Below are 17672 nucleotides of genomic sequence, written 5' to 3' on the forward strand. Positions count from 1 at the left end.
CATTACAACACTTACTACTACTACTACTAATTAATTAATTATCTACTACTACAACAAGAACAACAACTACGACTACTACTACTGATCTTACTAAGACTACTACTAGTCTACTACTACTACTACTACTACTACTACTACTACTACTACTACTACTACTACTACCACCACCACCACCACAACCACCACCACTACTACTACTACTACTACTACTTGGTACACCAGAACTTGTTGTCCATGGAGACGATAATGAGAACTCCCAGAGTATTGATTGAACCCACGCCCAGCGGACATCATTCTCTACACCATAGCGACCATGAATTAATATTTGACGCCATGTACAACATAATTCACCTTATTACAAAAAACATGGAATTCACAAAATGACTGAAAATGCTGTAAAATAAATGCAAATTTGAAACAAAACAACCTAAGCAATACATAATAAGAAACACTACATTACTGAAACACTGATACCATGAACATTTTAGGGTGTAACACCTTATGTACATGGACCAGACCTTTTATGTACTACCGGTACTTTGAAACTTTATGTACCACCTACATAAAATATAGGTGTTATTGTCCATTCATTCATAGCAGTCCTAATGAATTAAGGTCATTCTCTAAACATGATTAAAGTCTAAAGAAGGAAATAATTTGATTTTTTTACAGTTTGAACATTAAGGTCATTCTCTCTTCTCTTCAAAGTATCACATTTCAATTATACAATATAATACAAACATTTTAGACTTAGTCAGGATAAGATAAGAGACAAATGAATTTTTATAATTTACTTCAATTTCAGGTAAGACTAATAAGTCATTTATTAAGTACTACATGTACTTGGGCTAATTAATTAAACTAAGACACTCAGTGACACTTAGACAATCTGACAAAATATAAAATCTATGGCCAATATATAAGTCTAAATTCATAAATACTATCACACAAAATACATTTCATCAATAACACACATTCATATTAAATTAGTTATCTCTTTATATTATAAATATGGTACATAAAGTGTCAGATAGTGGTCCATAAAGTGTCGGTACATAAACGGACTGGTACATAATGTGTGACATTCAACATTTTAAAGTCAGTTAACAATATATGGACTTCATTGTTTTGCATATACGCAATCAAAGCATATTTATTAAAAATTAAAACACACTGTTCATGGCTGTATCTTTTTATTTATACATGCATAAACTATTCTGGTTATTTATACATTTTTAAAATTATATATAAACAAGAGCACCACATTATGGGTGCCAAGCTAGGCTGCGGTGCAGTTTTGAATAAATGATTTATTAAAAGAATTTTTTAGAGGTTAGTGACCTTGACCTTTGACCGAGTGACCCCAAAATGGGTGTGGCGTGTAGAAATCATCACGATGCATATACATGTGAGGTTTCAATGTGATAGGTGGTAGCACTTTGATATTAGAGCCGATGTAAAGATTTTAGCACGACACGGACATCTGACGACGAGCTATGACAATACCCAGGGTTTCCCCCGAAAACAGCCGAGCTAAAATTGAGCGCCATTAGTCCAAATTTTTGACGCTCTTAAATATTAAGCTACTTTTTATATGGGTAATATTTGGAGCAAAGAATTTAGCCAATATAAAAAGTATCTATAAATTCTTTGCGCGTCTTATAAATAAGACTAGAGCGCCATATAAATTAAATGGAAAACATACAACATTATGTCAAGAAAAATAAAGCTGTAAAAATCTCACCTGCTCGTCTTTGATGTTGCAATTAGCACATTCAGCATTTTCAGTATCTACTAAATAAATATATGAAAGTGCCAAATGTCCAAGATACCATGACGTCCTCCTCAAAATGTTGGATCATTTGAACTCCATTTATTTTATCCCTGATTAATTCTCTCACACATGAGGCCTACATGTAAGATTCCTTGTAATGTTCACAGCGATTATTTTAAATCGTTTACGTTCTCAAATTTCAGCAGGTATTTAATTATAAATATTTATTTATGATTTTGATTTATTTACTATTTCGAAGATTCAGTCTTGCAACGTGTTTAGTTAGTCTAAGTTACGTGTTTAGTGATTCTTACAAACAATAGACTGACATGAAAAGTGGCTCCTTTTGAAGCACAAACTGCATCCATGTATATATTACAGCTGGCCCGGTTTGATGGGGCCTGTTTTTGATAATAATTAATTACCATTTTTCACTTCCGTGTTTATTATGTTTACCAACGCCATGATGGAAAAAAGTCCGTTTCCCACAATGCTTAGCGCGCATTCACACAGGTCAGTAAGACCGATGTGACACAATGGGAACCTAATAGTATATGGACCGGTCACTATGTTTTGTATATGGACTGTTCGGGGTTACACACCACTAAATTTGCACTGTTTACTGTAAAATGACGTAATTTTTCAACGAAATGACGTCGTTATTCCTGCGAAATTCTTCAGTGTATCTCTTTTAAACCATAAACAATCGTACAACACTGTACAATGGTAAAAGGGAAACTTTTCGGTGTAATATAAGCAATAGTAAACTCCACTTCGGTCCAAATGGCATTGTAGCGACCAGCCAGGCAGCCACAAATTGTATATACGGTTTGTGGTTGCCTGGCTGTTCACTATAATGCAATAGGGACCTCAGTGGAGTTTACTATTTCTTAAATATATATACATATACATATATATATATATATATATATATATATATATATAAATAAATATATATAAAAATACTTAATGCATGTAATATATTACTTCGGGGAGTCTTTGTAGTGTCAAACCGCTATAAAGTAGCAAAGCGCTGAAGGCACTGAATTTGTTCGCTGTTGTATAATCTTAGACGCAACTCAGTTTTCAAACGCTCACAAATAATAAGTAAGCCCTGCAAATCAAGTTAGGCGTTGTTTGAGAAAACTATCTACTCGCAATCCGTAATACTTATAAAACACTTGAGATCGTTTCAATATCAATACAACATTCCATTTCCATCCACCATCGATTGGACTCTTTAACTTCATGTAATTTCCTTTTGTCTACACTGACAATCTGTCCATTTTTTTACGTAAGAGTAAAAAAAAGCACAAAAACTGTCTCAACAAAGCTGTTATATTCTTCAAACCAATCCATTGAAACTGACATGTCTGCAAAGCCAATTCTTTGGGCAAACCTGTGTGTCTTTTCCAATTCTCAACAAAAAGCGTTAATGCATACTACTAAGACTTCAGTAACAATAGCAATAATGTACCATACTTCATATAACGTTGACATAACAACTTACATGTTGTGTAGTATTCTTAGTTATTCGTTGTATTCTTAGTTTTTTAAATATTCTACATATTATGGATGTATTGTAAGTAGATGTTCGTCTTCGACCGATAACTGTATCATGTGTTATGAGATATCGAATAAAATTGGCACACATGATCAACACTTGACATTTGAATTGATTTAATTGGTCATGTTTTAACGAAGAATACAATAACGAAGCACAATTGGTTTTATGTTTTAGTTCAGTATTAGGCGATAATTATGCGCGCTTGTTCTGCAAACGGTTTCATTAACAATTTATTATTTCAAGACAAAGTCTACATTGTATGCTTGCTTTCAACGTACGCATATTTGTAATATATTATTTGTACAGATAAATCTAATTATGATAATCGGGGTAAGTATATAGATAGAAAATACAAATACGTATCTTCTTATATCAGATGCTGTTACTGTAGTTTGACTGTTTTAGTATTGGGGTGATGGCAATTTCAGTTATCGTTGCAGAGAGGTCGCAGATGTTGTAGAGAATCAAAATAATCATTTCTGCAAAGTAGAAATAGCGTTGGTTTAAAGTTGAATTAGTTCCAGCAGTTGTTTAACTAGAAGTAAGTTGCTTTACGATTGAACATCGTAGCAGCTGCTGTTTTTGTTTGTATGTTGTACAAAGGAAAGCGCATTCTTTTAAAAAGCACTAATACACAATATTTCTGTTTTAATACCATCCAGTTTTTGAACTGTTTTGTGCGTCGAGAAACAATGTAAGACACCGGAATCACAAAATCAATCGTTCTTAAACAGTTTATCGTTCCGGATAAGACATTAATTAGAATGTATTGTACAATGGTATGATTTTTTTCATTATCCATTAAACTAGATTCAATAAAGACAAATACATGTATCAAACATTCCAATTATCAATGTATCACAAAGTTCAACATAAGCCACTACATGAGTCTTTAAATCAACAACATACCGGCTGCTTAGAAAACAAAATGATATCGATGTTTCTGCTAACAACAGCTTTGAATGTGCGTAAAAAACTAAAACGCACGTTAAATATCAATCAATTAAACATTATTTAGGGAGGAATAAAAGATGTCGTAAGTGTTAATGGCTTTCACAAGATGAAATGAACAATGGTTATGGTCTGCCAGCAATTCTCACGTAGATATCTAGGTCACAACCGTTTTAAAGAAAAAGGAAAATGTGTATGCTGCATTGGACATCATCATTCACTCACAAATTTTGATTTATAAAGAGAAAACTTTCAAGTGAATGTTGCAGCTCTTTTTAGTATATTTTAAAGGACACATATTAAATACAGGTCGATAATAGTAAAATATCGTCAAAATGTTACAAATATATTTCTGGAAGATCATGTTGCATTAAATGTCTAGAGCATGAACAATTCACGTTATTACATAGACTTATATTTGTATCCGAAATCTGTCAAGGCTGCGACTTACTATGTAAATCAATGTGTCCATTTCTTGATGTAAGAGTGACAGATTAACTAAAACTGTCTCACTGTCGGAAACAAAGCTGTTATTTTCTGCAAATCAATCCATTAAAACTGACATGTCTACAAAGCCAATTAATGGGGCAAACGTGTCTGTCTTTTCCCAATCTCAGCAAAAAGCGTTAATGCATACTACTAAGACTTCATTAAAAATGGCAATAATATACCATACTTCATATAACACTGACATTAAAAATCACATGTTGTATAGAATTATTTGTTATTCGTTGCATTTAAGCAGTGGTAAAATACTATACTTTTATATAAACTAAACACATTTAACATCATCATGACATTAAGCGAATTTTAAACGAATTTTATTAAGGTTTTTCAGGATAAATAATGTTTTAACAACTTACCATGGCTTTCTCCGAATATCAACTATAACCACCTTTAATAAGTAGCATATAGTCATTGAGAGTAAGTCATTCATAATTTGTTTTATATAATCAGGGTGCAGGATCAACTGGTTTTTTATTTGTTTACACACTGGCTGGAAAGAAGGTAAACACATCATTAAGAACTTTATTTTTGCAATTATCTCAAGTTATTGAAATACATTTGCAAACATCTTTTGTGCATTAAAGACAGTGTTTTCTTGCAGTTTTCTGCCGATATCTTAAGAATAAAGAATAAATCCTTGACTACGTCTGGAACCGATGCTAAATGTTCACGTTGTGTGCTGCATAACTGTATATATGAATACAGTATAGATCGAATGTTTGGCCAAGAATACATGCTTATAAAATAAAGTCATTTTCTGATGTATTTCACATTGTCATATGCAGCATAAAATCTGTCTCTTATGCACAATTTGAAATCTGTACAATAATGTTTTAAAAAGTATTGGAAATAAAGCACCACTTACCGTTGTGTTTACATCCATTAAAGTTTAATTGTGAACCCCACAAAGTCACGTGATCCTGCACCCTTTTAATGCTTATTGATAACATATTATATAATTTCAATCCAACAATATACAAGTACTTTACAATAGATGTTTTTCAAATGATTTTATTCACAAAATAAAAAATACTATAGATAAAGGAGCTGGATAATAGTGTCACATTAATGAATTAATTAAAATTTGAAAATGAAATAAAATATGAAGCGTAACACGCCCGAAAGGTTTTCATAATGTTCAGTTCTTATTTCGTTTTCCGTTTCACTAAATTGGCAACATCTGCATTGCTTTTACCAAATTTGAACATAGAGTTATTTAATAATAAAGATTCGGACTTTATTTGGATTATAATTTTTTCTTTGTTTTTCCATTTTCTAATTGTATTATCGTTTTAAAAGTTGAGCTAAATTGTATTCTTGTTGTTCAACTTGAGCTATATTTTTCCGATGTTTGGGTCTGGCAATAAAATGCATTTAATGATACTATCAAAAATGCTGAAATCTGTGAACAGGTCCCTTTAAATGTTGGCCATCTTTATTATATTGATTTACTGAAAGTACGTGTTTGTCGCACACAAAGTCCATGTCACCATATGCCCTAAAGAACACAGTGGACACTTGAAATTTGCATATATTCGTTTTATATGGATATAGTGCAAGTAGATGTTTGTTGCATGTCCTATATGACACACATTCTAAAAATATAATGTCGACGTGGGACTTGCATCAGCCTTGTCACTCGCACAGGTTAAAGAAGCAACAGGGCAATACGCATGACGTTCAACAACTGGTAAAAAGGATATACCTTTCAACTTGTATATACGCTCGGACTGTAGTTCTTATGTGTTTACTTGGGGTCGGTGAACCCAACAATTATGAATGAGTACAGTGGAATTTACAAGAATCACCCATGTCGCATTGACACATGTTTTACTTTTATATTATTCGATCCGATCATTCACGCTGGTAGAATGCAATATACTTATCGCTATGGCATTGCCTTCATCCATTTATTGATAATTTTTTTGAACTCGTTCAATAAGGTTAAGTGTTGATCGATGTAATCAGCAATACACACGTTGTATTATGACATTTATTCTACTTGTTCGAAATAAAAAAACAACGTAAAAATGGTGACAATTATAACTTATTTTCATAAATCAAAATATTAATGGTCATGATCTTACCAGGTAATGATAGATTACAAAATCATTTATTTATGTAAAAGCGTTGATTACGAGCACACAGCTTACATACCAAATTCGACCCACAGACAGGCGAGTCCAAAGTGATAATTCTGATGTGTACGACCCCAAATGTATCACAGTATTGTATGAACAATAGTATTTAATCTTTTTATAAAGGCATTTAATTTATTGTTTTATTATACACATACATGTATTACATTTATTAAGTAATGTGTATTATAAATTGTATTTTATACTTAAACGTGTAAACTCCGCGAATGAGCAAGAGCATGCACGTAATGTTAGGTCGTTATGTGACGTTAGCAATAAACACAGTTTCTCTAGATAAAAGCCTTTCGAAAAAAAAATAGTGTGCACTTGCTTATCACCCAAGTAAATGCAAAAGGCATAATGGAACAATCAACATTGATTCAAATACAGCAACCCCATACCGCGCATTGTGGCATCAATGTTTAATGGCATATATTTTTAGTGCGTGTGAATGGATTATTTAGCAATGATCACTTTGTTATATCTATAATTTATTGCTAATGCATTAGATGCACATTTAATTTACAAGATGAAGATGTGTTTCTTATGTTGAAGAATGTTGCACGCTCTTGGAAATAAGGTATTAAGAAATCATAAAACATATATAAAAAAATTCTGCTGTATTGTCATATATTTTAAATATCAAATAAATATAAGTGCTTTCAAATGTTTGTATGATTTAACATGCGCGCGAGCGTGCGGTGTGTTTGTGGGGGATGATCGGTTTTGAAGACGAAGTGCCGCCTCCAACGATTATGTCGCTTAAAGGTGATTGTATCTCTGAACTCTTAAGTTTGTTTTAATATTACACATATGGATGAATTGTTAGTAGATATTCGTCTCCGACCGGTAACTGTGTCATGCGTTTTAGATGTAGAATTACATTGGCACGCATGATCAACATTTGACATTTACAGTGATTTAATTGGCCATTTTTTAACGAAGAATATATTAACGAAACACAATTGGTTATATGATTTAGTTCAGTATTAGGAGACGATTTTGCGCGCTTATTCTGAAAACTGTTTCATTACAAATTCATTTCATGTATTTCAAAACAATTTAACATTGAATTCTTGCTTTCAAAGCTGAACGAACGCATATTTGTGATATATAATTTGTACAGATAAAAATAATAATGACAATAGTAGTAAGTATATAAATAGAAATACTTATCTTCTTATATCAGATGTTATTAGTGTAGTTAGACTGTTTTAGTATTGGTGTGATGACAATATAAGATATCGTTGCAGATAGTTCGCAGATGTTGTTGAGAATCAAAATAATAATTCCTGAATAGTAGAAATAGCGTTGGTTTAAAAATGTATTAGTTGCAGCAGTTGTATAAATTGAAGTTATTTGCTGTATAATTGTATATCATAGCTGCTGCTGTTATTGTTTGTATGTTACACAAAAAAGCACATTCTTTTAAAAAGCACTAACAAACAACATATCAGTTTAAATACCGTCCAGTTAATAAATTGCTTCGTGCGTCAAGAAACAATGTAAGACTCATTGCATAGGTAATAATATTTTTATAGAATGCAATAGTGTCGTTTATGGCACATAATAGAAGCGTCGGTCTTTAAAGACCATAATATGAATTATTTCCAACAACATCTTCTAATGAAATTATTCTTCACAAATTTAGTATAATGCTTATCGTTTGAAATATGTTTACCCTAACACCATACTAGATGTTGGTAAAGCACGGGCAGAATAGCATTTAGCATGCGGCCAATAAATATTCCAAGAACAAAACGATGTGATTTAAGCAAAGTAGATAATATGAGTATATCATTGTTTAGCAGTTTAAGTTAAATAAAAGTATAAATATGATTTACCTTTATATATGTATACATAAATAATACTGTAGTTCCTTATTTCGCCCTACATGACTTAATTATACTTACGTTTTAAATGCTATAATTGCACACCTGCTAATTGCATATTAGTTAATGACATCATTTAAATAAACAGACCAGACATACAAGAAGCCGTAATAAAAAATAAACAAATACATAGACACATTTAAGTTGAGCAACCTTGATGCACACTGTAGCTGTGAACTCGATTAAATTACATGAAAGATACATATGCAAGCAAATGACGGTAACGAAGAGAAACTATTGTAAAGAATTCATATAACCCCTACATCCACTGTAACCTGTTGTGTATACTGTACAGTGTACATTCACAGTATTTGATTGATATTTCGCTGTCTCTGAGAGCTAAAAAATATACTGATATCAACACGACTATTGTTCCACCATAGGATGACACTCCGTTTATACCATCGCTACCGTCGCAACGTGAAGTAATTACATTACCTAAGAATACTGACATAAACATCAGATTGCGTTCGCCTAAGCGAATATCTAATATGATTTCGGTACAAAAGAGCGGATTGAAATAGTCCCTAAACATCCATTCAGACTAGCAAGACTAGATTACAATACAATTTCCCGGTGCAATAGTCGTTAATATACTAAATAACATTACCGGAATATATAATTTGCTTTCTTCTTTTGAGAGAATGCCAAATGGTAGCAAACGGTGGGAAAACGATTACATTCATACACTTGGAGAATTGTCTTACGCAGCACGCACACGGAGACTATTCAAACGCAATACTTTAAGATATTTACTATCTCAGTTGTGCATAAAGAATTTGATTTATTCTTGTACATGTTAATATTATTCGACTACATTATGTTCAATCTCACGTTAACATAATTCATCCTTGACGATCGGACGCTTAAGCGCGTGAGGTAGGCTGCCTGCTTTATGCAAAGTGCGCAGTTTATTTTCCTGAATAAGAAAACGAGCCATATTTGGTTTTAAAGGGACCGTCAACCAGATTGACGAAAAAAAAGAACATTTTTTAAATACCGTATTTTTACAAGTATTAGTTTATATTGATTAAAATATCATGACTGGTATATAACATTACTTGAAAAAAGTTTATATTTTCAGAATATTCGGTAATAGAATTTCGCGATGTGAAATCGAAAGTACATCGCGAAAATAGGTGACATACCGATATACAGACTATAAATAACGCAAGTTGATTGATCATTTTATATATAAAACATACACAATTCACTAAGCATGAACACTTTGCATTACTGTGTTAATCACGTGACGATGATGATCAATCTACTTGCTTTATTTATAGTTAACTGGTAGTTACCCAGTTCACATTATACCCAGTAAAATGTATTTACCGAATATATAAAATATGAAAACTTAACAACTTTTTCGAGTTATGTAATATACCAGTCGTGATATTTTAATCAATATAAACGAATTATTTAAAACATACGGTATTTAAGAACTTTTCTTTTTTTCGTCAATCTGGTTGACGGTCCCTTTTTTTGTTTCGCGGTTTCCGAACCCTGCTTAATGGTGAAATATGAACACAAATATAATAAAGTAGCGTTCAACTATTTCCACGTTAAATTTTACATGAACTCATTATTGATCTACGTGCTTACGAGTCCGATCATCATGGATTAATGATTGTACCGTGTGGTTGAACAAATTGTCAAATGATAACATTGCAATTTTTAAAACAAATGTTTTGAAAGTGTTTTGTTAGAAAAGTGTATGTTAAATACATTTGTAGGTCTAAACAATTGCTGCGAACGTTGTATTTTAATAAATACTTTTCGTAAATGTGGTCTTTGAAAAATGACTTTAAATGATATAATGTGATTTCTATGATATTCGTATGAATCTGGAATAAATGGAATACCTTAAGATGTATTAAATACTTATTTGACGGTAGACGGTGACTTAACTTATTACGCAGTCCTTCTTAGTAAGAATATGAACCTCAACTTAAAGCGAAAATACTCATTCTTATGACATCGACATATAAACACGAATATTGGCAGGAAAACGAAACCGAGACAAGTAATATATTTTTAACTTGAGGTTCGTGGACTTTTTCATTATACACTGTTGAAACCATTGGTTTAGGCCTATTTTAATATCTGAAGTGTATAATGGGAATTGTCCCGTGTACATTTGTAGTTCATGAAATGCATGGCTTAATTTAGTTAATTTATATTACATGCACAAACAAATACTGAAATAGTTATATCGTATCAAGCGCATATGTACTGTAAGTTGTAGAATTGTAAATTGAATACATTACGGATAGCTTCCGTATACTCTTTATACATTAACATCCAAATACCAAGTTGTTTTATGAAATCTAATTAAAATCAAATTTATCAATCAAATTTCACAAATATTGTTAAAACGGTTACTAAACAAAGCCGCAAATATGAATAAAGGAATGGTTAAGCAGATATGCAGTTGTTTTGTTGGTATTCGTGAGTAGCATTTTGGTATTTTTCTGCATGAGAACTTTGTAGTTATACATTAATACGTAAGAAGAATAACATATTCCACAGAGTGTTTTGTTGAACAATATTTCATGCCAAGTATCTGCCTTGCATTACTGACTGAATAACCGATCACCGAGATAGTAAGTATCATAGGATGGAAATCGACATATACATCCATGATTGATGCACTTATACGAATTTTGATATACATTTACAACTAAAACTGAATAAGGGGGATATAAAATAATAACAGCTAAATTTGTATATAAACGAATTTTCTGAAGAAAAATATTTGCCAAAATGGAATGAAAAATGAAAAGACCTAACAATATGTTGAGGTCCCCAGCTAATATCTTTACATCTAAGTCGCGACGCGGGGTGCTTTCATAATAACAGCTTGTATGAGCGTAAAGATCAATTTATCAAAAGTTTCATTCAAGAAATTCAAACACTATTTACAAGCAATCGCTCTTCAACAGTTCATCTTTCCTGATAAGACATTAATCAGAAATCATTGTACATTGTCATGATTTTTATTGCGATCATCCATTAGTCTAGTATCAATAAACATACATATACACATAGTTGTCCACTATTTACATCATTTACATTTCAATGTATCACACAGCTAAAAACAGCATCTACATCAGTCATTAAAACAACAAAATACCGGGCGCATATAAAGCAAAATAATTTCTATTAAAAAGACATACATGAATGTGCGTAACAAACTAAATCGAACGTTAAATATCAATCATTTAAACAGAATCTAGACAGTACTTAAAGAATTCATAAGTATTAATGGCTTTCACAAGATAAAGTGAACAACAGATATGGTCTAACAAGATGACAGCAAATCGTTAATGAACATACCCATGAAGGCTGGTCTATTTCAATATTTTTTAACTTAAAAAAATAATTTTACATTTGGTTACTTGACTACAATTTGTGCAAGCTTACGATTAAATCATTTATATATGGTGATCAAATTATTTGGCAACTGCGCATTTGGCATAATGAAGGCAACCTACCTCACGAGCGTAAGCGTCCAATCGTACTGTATGCATACAATTTTACGATAGATAGAATAATTTAGGCAAACGATTGCATGTGCAATAATAAATCAAAATCTTTACTCACAGTTGAGATATTCTAGTTGTTTTAAGTGTTGCGATAGAAACGTCTCCAAGTGCGTGTTGCGTGTAATCGCCTTCCCACCATGTGCTATCATAAGACATTCGCTCAATATATAATAGCGAATAATATATTCCGACACTGTTATTTAGTAAACTGAAGATTAATAGCGAGAATCGCAAACGGCAAATTGTATTGTTATCTAGTATTGCTAGTCTGAATGAGTGTTGAGCACATCCTAATCCACACACCAATTTTGGATTATAAAGAGAGAACTTTTAGATGAATGCTACAGCTCTATATGGCATATTTTAACGGAGACCTATTAAATACAGGACGATAAATAGTAAAATATCGTCAAAATGGAACAAATACATTTCGTGAAGATCATGCTGCATTAAATGTCTAGAACATGATCCATACACTTTGTTATATAGATTAATATCTGTATCCGAAACGTTTCAAGACTGCGACTTAATGTTTAAATTTACTAACAGGCTTTAATAACAAAAGGTTAGTTAATGAACGCCTCGTTTTTCTTCTGTTGATTATTGATATATCGACTGTTTTATTGAAATGCTGTGGGTTAAACAATAATGATATGAGCTTATATTAATATGATTTGTGCTTGCCACTTTTTTTTTATTCAATATAATACATACACTATATAAATGTATATGATCATACAACATAGTGATTGTACAAAGCAATAACGTTCAGACATGTTATACAAGATATGATAATATATATATTTTTTAAAGAGAAAAAAGAACAACAGAAGAAGAGTTATGAAAAATGATGAGTTGTATGAAGTCGGAAGAAAGCATACTGGACTTGTGTGTTTTGTTGTATATTCACAATGATCTTATAAGATTGAAAAACAAAATATTTTAGAAAGATAAACTAACATTAGAGTGAAATGTATATAAGTGGACAAACATTATGAGAATTTAATCCGATTCCATTTTTGTTCAAAGATTTGTAATGTGTCATTACTGAGGGCTATTTCTTTCTCAATCTGGATTTTAGTTTAAGACTATGGACAAAACAATTAAAATTTGGTACTTGTTTTTTTGTATTTCATGTTAAGGATAAAATATTTCATCAATATAAGAATAAAATTCACAATATTATTACAGTCTATTGATTTCAATGAGTAAATTCCGAAACTTACATTTAAGAAAGATAGTTTAACGTTTAGTTGCTGTTGTTCAAGAAAAGATACTAATTGATTCCAAATAGGCTGGATGTGTTTGCACTCCCAAAAAAGATGTTCTATTGTTTCGATGTTTTCACCGCAGAAGTCACACAGATTTGAGTTAGTTAATTTGCATTTGAAGAGATATTTATATGTAGCTATAATTCTATGGATGTATTTATATTGAAAATTTCTCAGTGTGCTTTCAATAGTTGCTTTATATGGCATGGTAAATATGTGTTTCCAATTGAGTTCATGTTCTCCAAAAAGGACTTGCCATTTATTTTGGGTTTTGGAGTTTTCTGTAGGGTTTTTAATTTGTAATGTGTAAAATATTTTATTCGTTTTGTTTTTTCTTCCAAGTATGTTTTCTACGAATGTTGTTTGAGTACATCATGTATTATTTGAATTGATTTCAGATTTAATATGTATGGGTATGCTTTTGATTAGTGTGTAGTACTTCAGAAAATTATTTGAAGGTATTCCGTATATGTAGCATATATCATCAAAAGAGTAGAAATCCTTAATTCTGTAGTCATATAATTGGTCGACATATTTAATGCTTCGTTCAAACCAATCTTTATAGAAAAACGTCTTATTGTTTGAAGTTATGTCTTTATTGTTCCATAAAATAGTTTTACTGCTGGTTTCGGTTTCTAGGTTATGAGTGACATCACTCCATGCTGATAGCACATCAGACAGAAATATGTTTTCGTTTGCAATTTCATGTACGATAGTATTGCTGATGTTACATTCAAAGAGTAAGGAGTCGCCATATTTTTTTAGGATTTTCTGGTAGAATAATTTCCATTTACTCGTATTGGTATTATCTAGGTATCTTTTTACCCAGCTGCATTTGATTGCATTCAAGAATGAGTCAATGTTCGTTAATTGGATACCTCCATTTTCTACAGATTGAATTAACTGATTTCGTTTTATTTTATCAGGCTTACCGTCCCATATGAAGTTAAACATTGCTTATTTTATATCGTTAATAACATCCTTTGGTGGAATTGGGAGAACTGTTAATACATAAATTAATTTAGGAAGTGCAAACGTTTTCAATACTGTGTTTTTTTCCGATTAGTGTAAGTTTACGGTGATGCCATGATTTTAAGCAGTTTTTAAAATTCTGTAATTTAGGTAGTATGTTTTTAAGAACTGTATCCTTTTCATTATTTGTGAAAGTAATTCCTAACGTTGTGGCTTCATCGGATGTCCAATTAAATTTCATTTCTTTTTTATATAGGACATTACTTTGTTTTAATTTACCTACTCGTAACATCGTGCATTTACTTTTGTTTAGTTTAAGACCCGATGTCATTCCGTAAAGGATTAGTGACTCTATTAGGTTATGGAAGGAATCGTAATTGTCGTTTAAAATATAAGTTGCATCGTCAGCAAATAGGGACTGTTTGATATCTTCATCAGGTTCTAGTGATATGCCTTTTATGTGTTTATTTGATTGGATGTGATGTGATAAATACTCGATGCAAATAATAAATAGCGATGATGAGAGTGGACATCCTTGGCGAACCCCTCGTTCGATGTTAAAACTGTTTGAAAAGAAGCCATTGTTAATGATTATACTGTTAATATCGGTATAGAATAGTTTGACCCATTGAATGAGACTTTCACCAAAGTTCATATTTTTTAAGCAAGAGAACATAAATGAATGATCAAGCGAATCAAATGCCTTTTCAAAGTCTGCAAAGAATATTAGACCAGGATTGATTGAATTGTTGAAATAGTTTATGCATTCTTGGATAAGACGAACGTGTTCACCAATGTAACGTCCTTTTATGAAACCAGATTGAGATTTTGAAATGATTGATGGTTATATTTTTTTATTCTGTTTGCTATACTTTTAGTTGCAATTTTATAATCATTGTTAAGTAAACTAATCGGGCGCCAGTTTGTTAAGGATTCTAAGTTTTTTCCGGGTTTTGGAATGAGTGATATTATACCTTGTTTTTGTAGCGTAGTTAAGTTTTGGTTGTTAAATGAATAGTTAAGTGAATTGATTAAATGTGTTTTAATATCATTCCAGAATATTTTATAAAATTCGATTGTGATGCCATCAGATCCTGGACTTTTGTTATTTTTCATTTCTTTTAGTGCTATTCCACATTCATATTCATTAAGTAATCCGTCACACAATAATTTTTCCTCTTCATTTAAAGCGTGATGTGTATTTTTAAAAAGGGTGTTATTTTCAACATGTTTTCGTTTATAGAGGGTTTCGAAAAATAAACGTTGTTCTTCTAGTATTTGAGTTTTGTTTGTTATATCTTTGCCATTGACTACTAATTTGTGTACAGTTTTTTGTTCACTTCTACGTTTTTCAATGTTTGCGAAATATTTGTATTTTTTTCATTGTGTTCAACATGCTGTGCACGTGCCCTTAGTATTATTCCATTGAGACGTGTATGATAGATTCCATCTAATATTTGTTTTTTTAATGTTATTTCATTTTCAATGTCGGTGGTATCATTTGTGTTTGTTTGATGCAATTGTTTTTCAAGTGTTTCAATGGTTTTGATGGTTTCAGTTTCAAGTTTGTGTGTTTCTTTTTGTTTAAATGATGTGTATATGATTGTTGTGTTACGTATCTTTCCTTTAATTACTTCCCATAAGGTGTTTGGGTTTGCATCTTTATTATTTTGAACTGTATTTAATATTTCCTGTTTTATTTGTGTTTGATATTGTGTATCCAATAAGATGCTATTGTTAATTTTAAAGTATCCTGGGCCTCTTTCAGGTTGTATATTGTGCAATTTAAGTTCAACTAGAGAATGGTCAGTCATAAATCCTGGTTTTATGTTACATGTGTCAATAATGTTGCAAAGAGATTCAGATATTAAAAAAAAGTCTAATCTACAAAATATTGTTGGATTTGTGTTTGAGTGCCAGGTGAATTTGCTTTCGTTTGGATATACTGTACGCCAGATATCTATCATATTGTAGTTTTCAATTATGTTATTCAAAATGTTTCTATTTTTAGGATGAGTATAAAGGTTTCCCTGCTTTTTATCTAATAATGGGTTCAGGACAGTATTGAAATCACCACCGATTATAATATTTTTATCTTGGTTGTCAATTATAAAGGATTGTAATGTTTCGTAAAATGTGGAATCATCTATGTTAGGACCGTAGACGTTGATTAACGTTAATTGTGTTTCATGTATTTTGATATCTATACTTGCTAGTCTGCCAATTATTATTTCGTTAAAGTTATCGACTGTGATCCCTATATTGTTTTTAATTAGAAAGGCAATGCCTTGTTTATTAGTTTGTGTCCACTGAGATATATGTCTCCGTCCCATTCATCTTTTAAGGTTTGTGTTAAAGTATTTGTCAAGTGACTTTCTTGTAATAGGCATATACTATATTTTTTTTCATCTAACCATTTGAAGATTTTTATACGTTTGTCTTTATTGTTTAGCCCTTTTACATTCAAAGTGCATAGTTTAATCATTTAAAGAGGTGATTGGTGATGTAAATGATAGTTTGTGTGTGATTGTCCAGTTAGTTTCTATTTTAAAATATGTCCACTTGCTTTCTATTATAAGACATAATATATTCATATATACAAACAAAAATAGAAAACAAAAAGGAGGAATACAAAACGATGAGTATTCCATAGTAATGAAAAAAAAATAATCACAAAAATGGGAGAAAAAAAAACAACAATAAACAACTGGCTTGGCTAAATATTCCAAGTATTAACAAACATATGCAAATCAGAAACATGTTGATTTAAGATTTATTTTGCGAAATTGTATGTTAAGAAAAAAATTATTTTCGTATTATTTTATTAATAAAGATGTATACAAGTTTTTAATGCATTTAATTGATTTGATTTTTAAGATCTAAATGTATAACACTTAGAGTTCTTATGAGAAATTATTTTCCTTTTATGTGTTCATAACAATTAACATAGTAGAGCTAATGACATAAACTATTAAAATTTTTATACATGTAATAATAATACTACATATCTTGATTTCGATCGTAAACGCCGACTACACGTTTATATTATTAT

This window comes from Dreissena polymorpha, chromosome 11, assembly GCF_020536995.1.
Source record: "Dreissena polymorpha isolate Duluth1 chromosome 11, UMN_Dpol_1.0, whole genome shotgun sequence".
Classification (NCBI taxonomy): Eukaryota; Metazoa; Mollusca; class Bivalvia; order Myida; family Dreissenidae; genus Dreissena; species Dreissena polymorpha.